This window comes from Spinacia oleracea, chromosome 4 (genome assembly GCF_020520425.1).
Source record: "Spinacia oleracea cultivar Varoflay chromosome 4, BTI_SOV_V1, whole genome shotgun sequence".
Lineage (NCBI taxonomy): Eukaryota > Viridiplantae > Streptophyta > Magnoliopsida > Caryophyllales > Amaranthaceae > Spinacia > Spinacia oleracea.
The window spans coordinates 158,137,079-158,151,477 of record NC_079490.1 but is presented as its reverse complement, the minus strand read 5'-3'; the positions used below and the strand labels follow the sequence as shown (position 1 = coordinate 158,151,477).

The 14,399-nt window shown below is 30.8% G+C and overlaps 1 long non-coding RNA gene across 2 annotated transcripts; it reads right to left on the bottom strand.

The window, feature by feature from the left end:
- Positions 1-398: 398 nt before the first annotated feature.
- On the bottom strand, positions 399-2,111 carry LOC110802888 (uncharacterized). Of its 2 annotated transcripts, XR_002537341.2 has the most exons (5): positions 1,839-2,111; positions 1,369-1,536; positions 1,115-1,199; positions 938-1,043; positions 399-846 (listed from the first exon to the last, which is right to left on the bottom strand). It is a non-coding gene; the product is annotated as an uncharacterized lncRNA (long non-coding RNA). The 2 variants fall into 2 exon arrangements; XR_002537340.2 differs by having other exon boundaries at positions 938-1,199.
- Positions 2,112-14,399: the final 12,288 nt, after the last annotated feature.

Below are 14,399 nucleotides of genomic sequence, written 5' to 3'. Positions count from 1 at the left end.
TTAATTTATATAATATTGAAGAATTGATTTCTGATGTTAGTCTAATAATAATACACGGTGAGTACAAATGTTAATTAAAATAATAATAAGTGGTAAGTATACAACTATATAATCCTTAACTTTTTACTTTGTATTGTACTAATAGGTATATTTAGCTTATTTGGATATTTATTTTATACACTATGAATTCATACTTTTGCATATATTCTTTTTACTTTCACGTTTGACTAATATCACAAGTCTTTTATTTAAATACTATTGAAATAATAAAATATTTTAGTAATAATCGTGCGTTGCACAGGACCTAACCTAGTTGTATATATACTAGTCCTATGAGCTTATATAATAAGATTAAAAATTACATTAGTACAACTAATCAGAATAAATACGAAGTACTATGCAAGAAAAATGTTCAAAACTTTATTATTCATATTGAAGTAAGAATATACAGAGTATTATATAATAAAATGAACTAAGGGTATAGTGTTTTGAGAAAAAACTTACTTTTAAAATTATACAAATAGCAATTACCACCTTGATTTTCCAGTTGTGTATTATGCATGACAGAAATCAACCCATCAGAGGCATGTAAATACAGTATACAATTGCGAAGCATAACTTATATACTCTGGCATTCTTTTCTTGTTCGGGTGGCCAACACAACCAAAGCAAGACAACTTAGTAATGAGCTTGTTCAAAAAACAAAGCTATGTAATTTTGAACAACAGAAAATAACCAAAGGAACATGCAAGTTTCCTGATCTCTGCCACTAAACGTAAGCCTTCAATTGGTTTATCAACTTTATTTGGAGAATTTGATTTGATATTTTGATTTCTCTTATGGCACCTGCAGCAAGTATATTTCCTTTTAAGATGGCCACTTCAGTATGCAATTGAGAAGTAGCAAAATGTATATATGATCCTTCAGATCTTCTTACCTTTTCTTCTTAAAACCCAACCAATAAACAAATGTAAGGGAAGTTCTTAGTTAGCAGCAGAACTCATTTCAGCCAACAACAAAAGACCCCTACCGCGAGGCAAGCCCTGAAATTCAGAAGGAAACGTGATTTCTGATTAAGACATAAAAGCCTACCAGTTTAGAAAGTCAATCATACCTTTAACTTCAGTCCATCCACAATCTCAGTCCCTGATATATAAGCATTGGTTATGTCAGCCCAATCCAAAATGCGATAAGTACCTCTGAAATGAGCAAAGTGTTAAAGCTTAGAGGAGGCAAGTTCAAGAAGAAAACATTAACTGAAATTTAGCCAAGAGTTTCAGTTAATCAAACAAAAACTCGAGACCTATTTAAAAGAACAAAAACTGTAACAGTTTTTCAAGACGGATTCTTGAAAATAGGAAGCTTTACCTGTACTACAGAAGCTATGTGAACTAATGTTGCTTCAGCCCAGGCTTCCATTAAGCAAAAGCGGCACTCCTGCCCCATATGCACTCCGCTCCTTATACGAACATAGATCACCAAGAAAAAGTACATTCGAAACTCATCATCCTGAGTTCTCCATCCCTTCATGCTCGTCTAAAGAAAAAAAACTTTTTCCATTATTGAGGTCACCAACACCTTAATCTATAACTACAATCAAATAACAAATAAGAGAAAGTAGTAGAGCAAGTCAATCTGAAGCCTATCAAATCAACTAATACAATACTCTTAATTTGCAATTCCACACTCCGATAATACAAATTCACCACATTGGATCAGAATTCAACAAAGTCAGATCCAATTTGCAGTCAATTTAACTCGAATTCCAACAAAAACCCAATTCAAAGCATCGAAAGAAAAAAAAAATCTAAATCACTCTCTCTCTCCTAATTCATTACCTTAGAGAAGTGCTGAGCGGGGACCGACGGAGTATTGGAGTAGTATGCTCCAAAAATCGATCCAAAACTTAAAGTATGCTCCAAAAGCCGATCCCGTATTAAGCGCCCGTATTAAGCACAATCGTTCTGGGATGGAGAAATTAAAATGTGAGAGGAGAGAGAAAGGGAAGGGTGAAGAAAGGGCGATGGAGTCAAAGAGAGAGAGTGTGCGCTCAATGAAGGTTGTGGGTTTTAGGGTTTTACAAAGGGAGAGGGGAGAGAAATATTACAGGCTTAGGTTTGAAATTCAATTAAATTGTAAAATATAATGGGGGTAGTTTAGTCTTGTACTTAGGGGACACCAAAAGTGTTGTTACGAAAATAACCTTCCCCTCTTGGTTTATATAATAGAGATTCTAACATATACTTGAGTTATATGATACATATATGGTTGTGTCCTGGCTGTAACATTTTACAACAATCCACAACATAACGTTCGTAGTTTACAATCAGACTTTTTTGCCGAGTCTTGTTGTTCAATCAGCAAGACTCGACAATGAAACAACAAATTGAACCAACCATGAATACTATCAGATAATCAGATTTCCTCTTTATTGGGAAGAACTATCTCAAAGTCCTAGCAGAAAGGTTCACTCAAACCCTTCACCCCCCAATAAGACTTCACTCAAAGTCTCTCTATGCTCAACAGAACTCACTCAAGTTTCTACCCCAAATTTGATACAAGAAATTGTTCAGACCCTTGACCAATTCCCCATTACAAGAGTTCACTCAACCCCCCCCCCCCCCCCCCAATCCCCTATACAGGAGCTTGATTATCGGTTTTACTCTAGTATATAAAAATTGAAGAACTGTAAGGAACATGGAACTAACAAAACCTTGTAACTAAGAGGAACTCACTTAGAAATGTGGAAGACAAAATATATTTCTTTTGTGCATGATATTTTTCCACCTAAATCAGACCTACTGGAATGACTGAGAGTCAGACACTTTTTAATGAATGAGAAAACAACCTTTTTATAGTGCTTAATTTAAAACCTAAACCACTTCTTCCACATTCTCATCAACTAGATGTTAGTGTTCCTAAACCTTAGGAAGCCACTAAGACAAAGTTCGTATAGAAACTTGGGGAAGAAGTGAACGTGGTAATCGGGCAAGTAGCGTCAAACAATTACCTAGAAAAATTAAGAGTGTTTTTTAGGAGGTGGTTAAATCAAATTCTGGAGAAAAAGAAACGTTATGTAAAATAATAATCCAATGTTTTATTTTCCAAAACTTTAATTTAATTTAATTTAACACTTATAATAAAAACAACAAAACGTTCCAGTAAAACAGTTTTGTAACTTTAACGTAATAAAAGGCTTGTTCCAGTTAATCAATTATTATGTTCCTCTGTGTTCCTTTCAGTACATTGTTCCTTGTCCTTCAAGTTTCTACATACTTAATTACATGAATCCTAGAAAACAAACTCTTATTTTCTGTCTTCATGTCTCATGCTCCTCCGCATGTTGGTTGTCCCGTCTCTGGAACTTCTCGTTACGTGTGTAAATTGGATGAACTGGATTGGATTTTGCCAACTCCATATTCAATCCAAATTCTTTTGGACTTGGATATTTTATTTTGAGTCCGATTCAATCTGATCCATATAAATTTTTGTGAGTCTAAAACATGTCCTATTCGATCCGAATTTTTTTAGAGAAACACTTTATTTGAATTACAAAAAAGTAAACATTCCAACAAGTTTTGACTGGATTAAACTTTGGAAATTTCTCAATCCACTTAAACCCCTGCTTCTCGTCGCTTGTTCCCACTCAGGAACTGCCCTTATCTTCCGGAGTTCCTCCAGCTCGCCTGGAGTTCCAGTTCCTCCTCAAGAACTGAGTAATTTCCACCTTGTTTAGAACTCACCCTTAGGAACGGCCATGGAGTTCCAGCTCTAGAACTTATGCTTATTTTCCATAGCATCTCACAATCATCATCAATATCCAGTAAGCTCTATTATATATCGATGATGTTATCACAACCTTTCATTAATGATCCTTGCACACGTATATATAACTTGAAAGCCACGTTAGTTAATTACTTTAGTTCGTCATCATCAAAGCCATATTAGCTCAACATAAAATATAAGAGATAACTCTTAATAAATACGGAGTACTTGTTAGTTCTCTCTTATTTAGAGGTTAGGGAAACGTTAGAGATATTATTTGCAAATAAAGTTATGCAAAAGTTAAGATACTTTGGGAAGCGCTTCTTACAAATAAGTTCAGAGCTACCTTTAGTAAATATGTAAATGTACTTAAGAGGGAGTAAATAAGAGATTAGTTTATTTCTTAGGTTTATTGATTGATAACTTTTATTAAGAGATGGTGATGAGATAGATGAAGGAGAGATTAAGAATGGGCAAATACGAGTTAATGCCCTGTCGCTTTCTTATATATACTAGCTTTGGAGCCCGTTCAAAGAACGGACAATTATATAGTGTTTGTTAAGCCGTTTTTTAAAGTGTTAATTTTATTGAGATCTTGTGATTTTAGTTAGAGTATATGATTTACATAGAGGTGATCAAATTTCTACGTTGAAAAAATATATAAATTATATGATGAATTAATATTAAGTGTTAAAGAGGGAGATGAAGTAGTAGAGGTTGAATATGAATTAAATGGTGAATTGATTTTGGATGAGGAATATGAAGTCGAAGATGTGTTGAAGTCAACATGAAAAATTGAAAAATAAAATAAAATATCCATGGATGAAAGAAGGAGGTGACACGTGTCATCTAACAAAAAAAATTCATGGATGAAAGAAGGAGGTGACATGTGTCAGCTAATCATGTATGGTTATCCTTTTTAAATACTAGTTATAGATTACTGGTCTTATATGCACGAGATGCGTGCGAGAGTATAATAAAAAAATGTGTTATTGCGAATAATCATCACAAACAACAGTCAAGAAAATTGATCACAAAGTTCATGTAACAAAAAATTAGAACTCATATTGTTTCCTACTAATCTTGAAAAGGAAATACACTCATATTGTTTGCTACTAATCTTGAAAAGGGAATCCTACATTTTGTGTGTATAATTTGATTCAGGTTAGTTTATAGATTAGAGATGGTAATTTTTAAAGAATATTTTTTATTAAAATAATAATCTATCTATATATCTATATAATATACTAAAAGAGAGGAAATCAATGTGGTGATGACAAATGTCACTCATTGATTCGCCTCTCTTTTAAAATATATTTTTTTAAAAGATCATCTCTATTATATTCCTAGAATATTGTCAAAATCTTAATTATAGAAAATAGTATCGTAGAAAATTTCTATCACCAAATCATATACATCACGTACATTGGTCCCCAAAGTGCAACTGGTTTATCGTAATATTTAATTTGATATTTAGTGCTTTCTAGACATCAAATAAAGTTGTAATTTCTTTTACCTAAAAAATACCCAAAAATTCAAATAATGCTTGATTCCTAAACAAAATTACACCCGTCTTAATTTACTAATGAAACCTAACATCAATCAATAACTTGTCAGAATTTAAAAGCACAAAAGGACTATTACAGTGCCTAATTATCAATAACCAAACAACAAAATTAGTAAATCAAAGCTACTATTTGGAAATTTGGTATCTTTACGATTTACGAAATGAGATTTACAGGAAAAAACATACAGTCGAAAAATTGAGAAAGTGCAGATGAAAGGGTGGGTGACCATCATTACGTTGTTTAAGTGTTGTATTAATTTTTTTCTCTTTTATGTTTATGGTTTCTGTTAGAGAAGGTGTACAGTTGAGGTTTATTGATTTTCAATCTATATAATATATTAAAAAAACAGAGGAAATCAATGTGAAGCTGAATAAATGTCGTTCTTTGATTTGCTCTTTTATAATATATAAAATTATATTTATTATTTTGTAGAATATTGTCAAAATCTTAATTATAAAAAAATAGTATTATACTACGATACTCATAAAAATATTTGACTTTATTACTAATTTACATACTAATTAATGTGGAGCCAACAATATTGCAATAATCCAGGATATAGACCAGGTCAGGATATGCCTTATTCATATCCTAAAGAATATTTAAATCCCCTATTATGAAAAATAATTCAATAAATTCAAAATAGCATAAAAAGAGGGGGAAAAATTGTATTTCTTTGTTGTTGGACATTCAAAAATAAGTAAATAGGAGTGTTAAAGAGAATTTCAAAATCCATATACGTATTTGCAATTTTATTAATCTATTAATATATACATATCCATTATTACATAGTAAAATAGATAGATTAAAATTAGCAATTTTATTAATCTATTATATAGATTATTACTTAGTAAAATAGATAGATTTTAATTAGTATTCTAACATCTATCTATCTATATAATATACTAAAAGAGAGGAAATCAATGTGGTGATGACAAATGTCACTCATTGATTCGCCTCTCTTTTAAAATATATTTTTTTAAAAGATCATCTCTATTATATTCCTAGAATATTGTCAAAATCTTAATTATAGAAAATAGTATCGTAGAAAATTTCTATCACCAAATCATATACATCACGTACATTGGTCCCCAAAGTGCAACTAGTTTATCATAATATTTAATTTGATATTTAGTGCTTTCTAGACATCAAATAAAGTTGTTGGACATTCAAAAATAAGTAGCATAAAAAGAGGGGAAAAAATTGTATTTCTTTGTTGTTGGACATTCAAAAATAAGTAAATAGGAGTGTTAAAGAGAATTTTAAAATCCATATACATATTTGCAATTTTATTAATCTATTAATATATACATGTCCATTATTACATAGTAAAATAGATAGATTTAAATTAGCAATTTTATTAATCTATTATATAGATTATTACTTAGTAAAATAGATAGATTTTAATTAGTATTCTAACATCTATCTATCTATATATAATATACTAAAAGAGAGGAAATCAATGTGGTGATGACAAATGTCACTCATTGATTGGCCTCTCTTTTAATAAAGAAAATAAAGTAAAATAAATAAATTTAAAGCAACAAATATTTTAGGGGAGTGATATCATGCAACTAATGTCAAACTTCCGGAAAAAAGGGCTGAGAAACATGTTAAAAAAATAAAAAATAAAGCAACAAATATTTTACAATACAATAGTATCACGCAACTAATGTTAAACTTCCAAATAAAAAGGCTTGAGAAATATGTCCAACAAGGTGTATTTCTTTTTACCAAATATAAAACGCATAAATAGCCTTGTATAGTAATTAACTGATTTGAGAAAAATAATATATACAACCCATGAAGTATAAAATATACAGCCCATACAAAATATACGCAGATGCGACATTTTACATCCCTACTCTTCTATCTATATACTATGCTAAAAGAGAGGAAATCAATATGGTGATGACAAATGTCACTCATTGATTCGCCTCTCTTTTAATATAAATAAAATAATTAAAATATTTTTTTCTCTAACTATCTCTATTAATAAAAATCTATTACGGACTACGTAATTTTACATTTCTAAACATAAGGAAACTATGCATATACGATTAACTAAATACACTATTGATTTATTTATATGTAACATCAATATCTTTAAATTTTACGAAATATATGACATTTTTCTATTATATCTATTATATTATACGTTGTTGGATCTTCAATATATATTTGATATCTATATATCTATACTATATACTATACTAAAAGAGAGTAAATCAATGTGATGATGATAAATGTCACTTTATGATTCGCATCTCTTATATGTAAATAACTAAAAAATATATTTTTATTTACTATATCTGTTAAATACTAAGTATGTTTTTTGTGAACCATATAAATAAAATCATTGTGATATAAAAAATAATCAGAATCATATTAACTATAATAATATACCGTAAAGGATACATATTTATTTTTGAAATTATTTAATACCAAACTTTACTATTTGGCATAAGACGTTGTGTACTTGTGTATAGTGCAGTAAAACTATAAATTTATTTAAGTATAAGTCTTTTATACTAAAAGAGAGGAAATCAATGTGGTGATAACAAACTCACTCATTGATTGGCCTCTCTTATAGATATAAAAAAAATTATAAAATAAAATAAATTACTCGAGTCTTTAATTATTTTATTAACATTTACCTCAAAATATATTTGATTTTCTTTTCCTCAAAATAAAAAATATTTCATTCTATGTAAAGGGAATATTTTTTAAATTATATATCTTTTATGTTTTTGGTAACAAATATAAGCAAAATAAGATTATCTTTTTCTAAAAAATAAATCCACGGAGTACGTAACATGATTTTTATTAAAATTCAAGAGTAGTCTACTTATTTGTATTTCGTACTTACATAATTAGAACACAAATAAATTAGAAAATCAATCAATTATGAATAAGACTGTATTAAAAAAATTACAATAGTACTCTATAATATTTTAACAGCTAAATGCGATAATTATAAAAAGTCATTGATTGTACTATTTTATACGTAGTAATTTAGCAACCAAATGAGATAATATAACCGTCATTGATTGTACTATTTTATACGTAGTATATTTAGCAACTAAATTCGATAATTATCACCGCAATTGATAGTAATATTTTACTACTTAAAAAAAATTATATAAATTTTTTAAACATGAGCAAAACTTGTGTAATCTAATATATCTTCTACTTTACTACGTAAGTACTATCAAGTTCGTTTAGAAATTGTCATATACTGAGTACGGATATGTTCGAACGTTCCTTCAATCGTTTATTATTTGTAATCCAATGAAAAATATTTGCATTCAAGTCTGATAACGATATAGAAAATGTAATAGTTTAACTTGGAATATCAATTATATTATTATAATACTATCTACCTTTTAAGAATTTGTGTCATATAATGAATACGGATATGCATAACAAAAGTTAACTATTGATTTAATGTATTTAACAAGGTTGTCTCGACATTTTATAGGTCATTTGTTATCTAAAAAAGTGACCCCCCTAGCCGTATAATTTCTTTAGTATGGAACCTATACTTAATCTTGAATATCAAAAATAACTTTTCCCACATTCTCATTATCGTAATATTTTTATACGGAGCACGGATAATAATCGCTCATATAATTGAAGTCTTAAGAGCATGTTGATTGAAATTTTGACTAATACATCGCAATCAACTATGTCCAAGGTCATATGATCTAGATGATTAAGTTTTCTTATTATTAATATGTTTGCAATAACAATTTTTTTTATATACTAATGTAATGATTGCAATATCACTTTAAAATTTCGTGCAAAATAAATTTATATATGTAAATGGTGAATCACACTTGATGATGGGCCGAGTTTGGATTTTGTATTGGTCTGACAACAAAGTTAAACGTAGATGATTGACTAATATTGACTAACAAAAAGAGATTTTTAGTGGATGGGCATAAGGATAACATGTATCCACTTTGGTGATGGGGCGAGTTTGAATTAATCGGATTGGAGAACACTTACCAATCCTAATTATATATGTCACTTTTAAATATTTTTCAATATTATAGAAAATACAATCAATTTTGATAATTCGTAATAAACTTATCAATATACTTAAAATTTAGCTGAAAGAAAAATTGGACTATTTATCAAATATATGGATGTCAGATTGTTAGTGGGGCGGGTTTTTTGGGAGATCCATCTGTGCATCCGCCCCAAGTCGGCGGCGATGGAGGAAAGTTTATTCGGTGATGGGGTTAATAAATGTATTCGTCGTGGTTGAAGGAGCGATAATGGATTTAGATTGGACCCGCCCGAGTCGTTAATCCTTCATCTGATCGATTATTAATATATAAAATAAAGTACTATTGGCTTACATATTATAATGTTTTGTTTATTTACTCAATAACTCTAATCAGACAAACGAAATTTCAGAGGTTCTATTTAATAGAGTTTTAAAATTCAAAACTCTCTTATAAAATAAAAAAAAGTCGGGTCTAGGGGTGGGTGTAGGTACACGGGAATGGAGGTGATGAAAAGAGGATGAATTTTATTTTGTACCTTCCGAGATGGGGGATGGGAGGGGTGAGTATCATTCCTATCGTGGATGGAGGGGATGAAGATAAAAATTGTAGGCGGGTGCGGGTGTGCAGGCCCTTCCATGCCTCAAAGTCATCTCTAACTCAATAAAGTAAATAGTCTAGATAGGTATTAAGCGATCGGGTCATGAGGTTGACTGAGCGGCTGTGCGAGTATTAGGTGGATATTACTATCGAAGAAGTGAAGGGTGGGTGAGATACATTAATTTATGCTTAATTGACACAAGTGGTGAATGAGAATGAAAATAATTTTATCTATGTACCCTTATTTGGCACCGAATGAGCAATAACAAATTTATCAATCATTAATTATTTTTTATTTGAAGAATATCTAAATTCTATTTTGATGATAATTGTCTATCACATTTCATATAAGTTTATATTTAGATTATAAACCGTGCATCGCACGGGTACTATACTAGTATAATATACTAAAAGAGAGGAAATCAATGTGGTGATGACAAATGTCACTAATTGATTCGCCTCTCTTTTAAAATATATTTTTTCAAAAGATCATCTCTATTATATTCCTAGAATATTGTCAAAATCTTAATTATAGAAAATAGTATCGTAGAAAATTTCTATCACCAAATCATATACATCACGTACATTGGTCCCCAAAGTGCAACTGGTTTATCGTAATATTTAATTTGATATTTAGTGCTTTCTAGACATCAAATAAAGTTGTTGGACATTCAAAAATAAGTAGCATAAAAAGAGGGGAAAAAATTGTATTTCTTTGTTGCTGGACATTCAAAAATAAGTAAATAGGAGTGTTAAAGAGAATTTCAAAATCCATATACATATTTGCAATTTTATTAATCTATTAATATATACATGTCCATTATTACATAGTAAAATAGATAGATTTAAATTAGCAATTTTATTAATCTATTATATAGATTATTACTTAGTAAAATATATAGATTTTAATTAGTATATAAGGATGCATTGATGTGGATCTGACAAGTGTCACTCTCTAATTGTATAGCTTTGTTGTTGAACATTCAAAAAAGAACAAAACATGAGTGTTAAATAGAATCTCATAGTCCATATTTATATTTGTAGTTTATTAATCTAAAATGTAAACTCTCCACTATTACTCATTAAGTAGAATGATTTTAAATTAGTGCAAAAATTGATATTAATATTTTATAAATCGTGAATCGTACAAGTGATATACTATCCTACAATAATGAACTCTTCGATACATATGAACTTAGTTATCTAACGCGAGGTTGAAGGAGGTTTTTGACCCTCAGCACGGTTGACCCCATCATCGATCCCAGGTGGGTGGGGATGGATATAAGTTTTATGGGTTATGGGAATGAAAAATGTATCTGATGCGAGTAATGGGGTTATCCACGTGGGTAGGACTTGACCTCCTCACTTATCCTTTATCTAATTGATTATGAGTATATCAATATATTTTTAATACTAACGTACATATAATTTTGTATATATACTCAATCATACTAATCAGACAACTAAGTTGCCAAACAGTCTAGAACAAAGATTTAAAATTCAAAACTCTCATACCAAAAAAAAATTGTCGGACCAAGGTTAATGTAACACCCCGACCTCTAATTCAATTATTAAAGCATAATTAGCAGCGGAATTAACGTAATTTGGTCGGGGCATTACCTGCCGTAACTTCCCTTTGGAAATTACAAGGCAAACATCAATCGTAATCTAGTAGAACTCCCAAAATAATATAATAGTCCTCAAAATAAAAGTACATAACTTACTAAAAATCGTTAATTAAGCTATTAAAACTCAAAACATAAACTAGGTGGAAATTATCAAAGTGAAATTCCTCGCCACTAAACGTTTCCATCGTTCCCCGCCGTACCTAAAACAGAAAACAAAACGGTGAGCCGAAGACTCAGTAACGAACTATTCTAGCAACGTAAATTCATTTCAATTCATTTTATTTAATAACACAGGGAGAATAGAATAATGTAAAACATTTTATAAAGTCCTTTATTTAATTCATTCATAACTTTAGGGTGCACATGCTAGCCGTGGCAAGTATAACATGGTGGAACGTCTTCCACGATGGACCGCTGTCCATAAAACATGGGGCCTTGGCCCGAAAACATGAGAGCCTTGGCTCAATGGGCGGATGCCCCATGGGTACATGCATGACTGAGAATCGTAACCTGTGAACATATACTGCCAAACGGGCTAGGTCTTTCACTTTCCTTTATCATGTTTCGTTTAATTTTACATTTTAGCCTTTTTACTTCATTTGAAATAACATAATTCCTTTAGATCATGTAATCAACATAAAACATCATTTAGATCCTTGGATCAATAAAATATCATTTCTTTCCTGGCATCATAGAAACATCATTTCATTCATGGCTTCTTATATCGTTTTATAAGAATTTCAATCAATCATATTATAATAAATAATTCAATAAAATCACATTTCATTTCCCTCAATTCATAAAACATGTCAAAACATTCAGTTCATAAATCAATCATAACATTGTAATTTCATAAACGCATTTATAAGGGAATTGCGGTACTAGCAATAGCCGTTACCTCACTTCCACGATTTTGCTAAGGATTTTCCTTGGTTCGTTCGTTCTGAGCTCCGAGTCCAATTTCTTTCAAAATAATAAATTATTGAATTAGTACTAAAACGAAAAATAATGTTAAATCGATATTTTATAAATAATAAATTTTATAAGTGATGAATTTATAAATAACGAATTTTAATAAAATATAATTTCGAAATTTACTGAAAATATTATTAATCGAATTTCAATCGAAATATATATATATATATATATTTATATATATATATATATTATTAATCGAAATATATATATATATATATATATATATATATATATATATATATATATATATTTATATTCATAAACCGATTTTCATGAAAATATTTATAAATTCCGTTTTTGGTTAAATAAAGCTAGTAATTTTATTTTCGTAAAATCGATAATTAAACGTGGAAAATATTAAACAATTTTTATTAGTAAATAACTATATTATCAAAATTTATTAAAGCATGCAAATTAATAATTAGAAATCTGAAAATACAATTAAGTTTGTAACTCACCCAAAAAGCCCAAAGGAAATATGGCCCAATTTTAATATGGGTTGGAAGGGAATCAAAGTTTTAAAATAAAACTTTGATTTTGGTTTATTTAGAACAAGAGAGGGCACGAGCAGGGGGGGGGGGGGAAGCACAGCGGAGCAGAGCCGAAGAAAAGGGCGACGGGGCTGGGTTCGGTGGCGCCGGATACGCCGGTGAGTACGGCGGCGGTGGTGGTTTGTTCTCGGCGACAGAGCAGCAAGAGAAAGGGTGGTGAGTGGCGCGAAGGAGAGGAGAGACAGGGGAGATTGGGGGGTGTTTCTGGGCGTTCTGGGCGGCGACAGGGCGGTGCGGCGATGGCAGCAGGTGGTTGCCAAGGTGGTGAAGGTGGCTGGAGGTGGTGATGCGTGGTGTGGTGTTGGTGCGGTGGGGCGAAGGAGAAGGAAGCAGGGGAGAGAACAGGGGAGTGTGACGAGGGGAAGGAGAGGGAAGGAGGTGGTGCGTGCGGTGGTTCTGGGGAGCGACGGTGGTTGGGGTGGTTGTATGGTGTTGGGCGGAGGTGGCAGTAGTGGTGGCTGGTGGTTGCAGTGGTGTTTGCGGTGGTGGTTCGTAGACCGAATCAAAGGGGAGTGAAATTGATTTTTGGATTTGGTTTTTATTTTTTTTGAAATTGAATTCTGAATTGTTGAATTTGTAATGGATGAAGAGGAAGAAGCAAATTTGATTTTTGCTTTGAATGGGGACCTAAATGAGGGAAGGAGGAAGGGAGGAATTGTTTTCCCTTCTTCCTGCTACACGTGAATAGCAAGCAAAGAGAAGAAAAAATGAAATTCTTAGTCTTGAGGGCATTTTGGTCATTTCACAAGATTAGGCCAAAATTCTGAAATTTGTTGCTATTTTTGGAAACTACTAAAAATAGAAATATTTATTTAAAATAATTCTTAATAAAAATATCGTTAACGAAAAACAAATAAATTTTCGTTTATAAATTTATCGTTTAAAATAAATCGTAAAAACGTTTAAATTAACGGAATTCGATAATTCGTAATTATTTAAAACGAAATCAAGCTAATAAATATTTTTAATTTTAATAAATCAAGTTTAAAATTTTCGGGGTATTACATCCTTACCCCCTTAGAAAAAGTTTCGTCCTCGAAACTGGAGCTCAGTCGAACTAGCCATCCATAGAAATCATACAATTCACACTTAACCATTCTATTCGCTAGACAAACATGCGGAATAACATTATAACATAATCATTTAAATAACATATTAAAATTCATACATCTCATCGTTTCTAAACGAATAACTGGGGATATTTCGCTCTCATTTGCGCTTCGACTTCCCATGTAGCTTCAGATGTCAAGTGATTGGCCCACAAGACTTTAACCATTGGAATTACTTTGCTTCTAA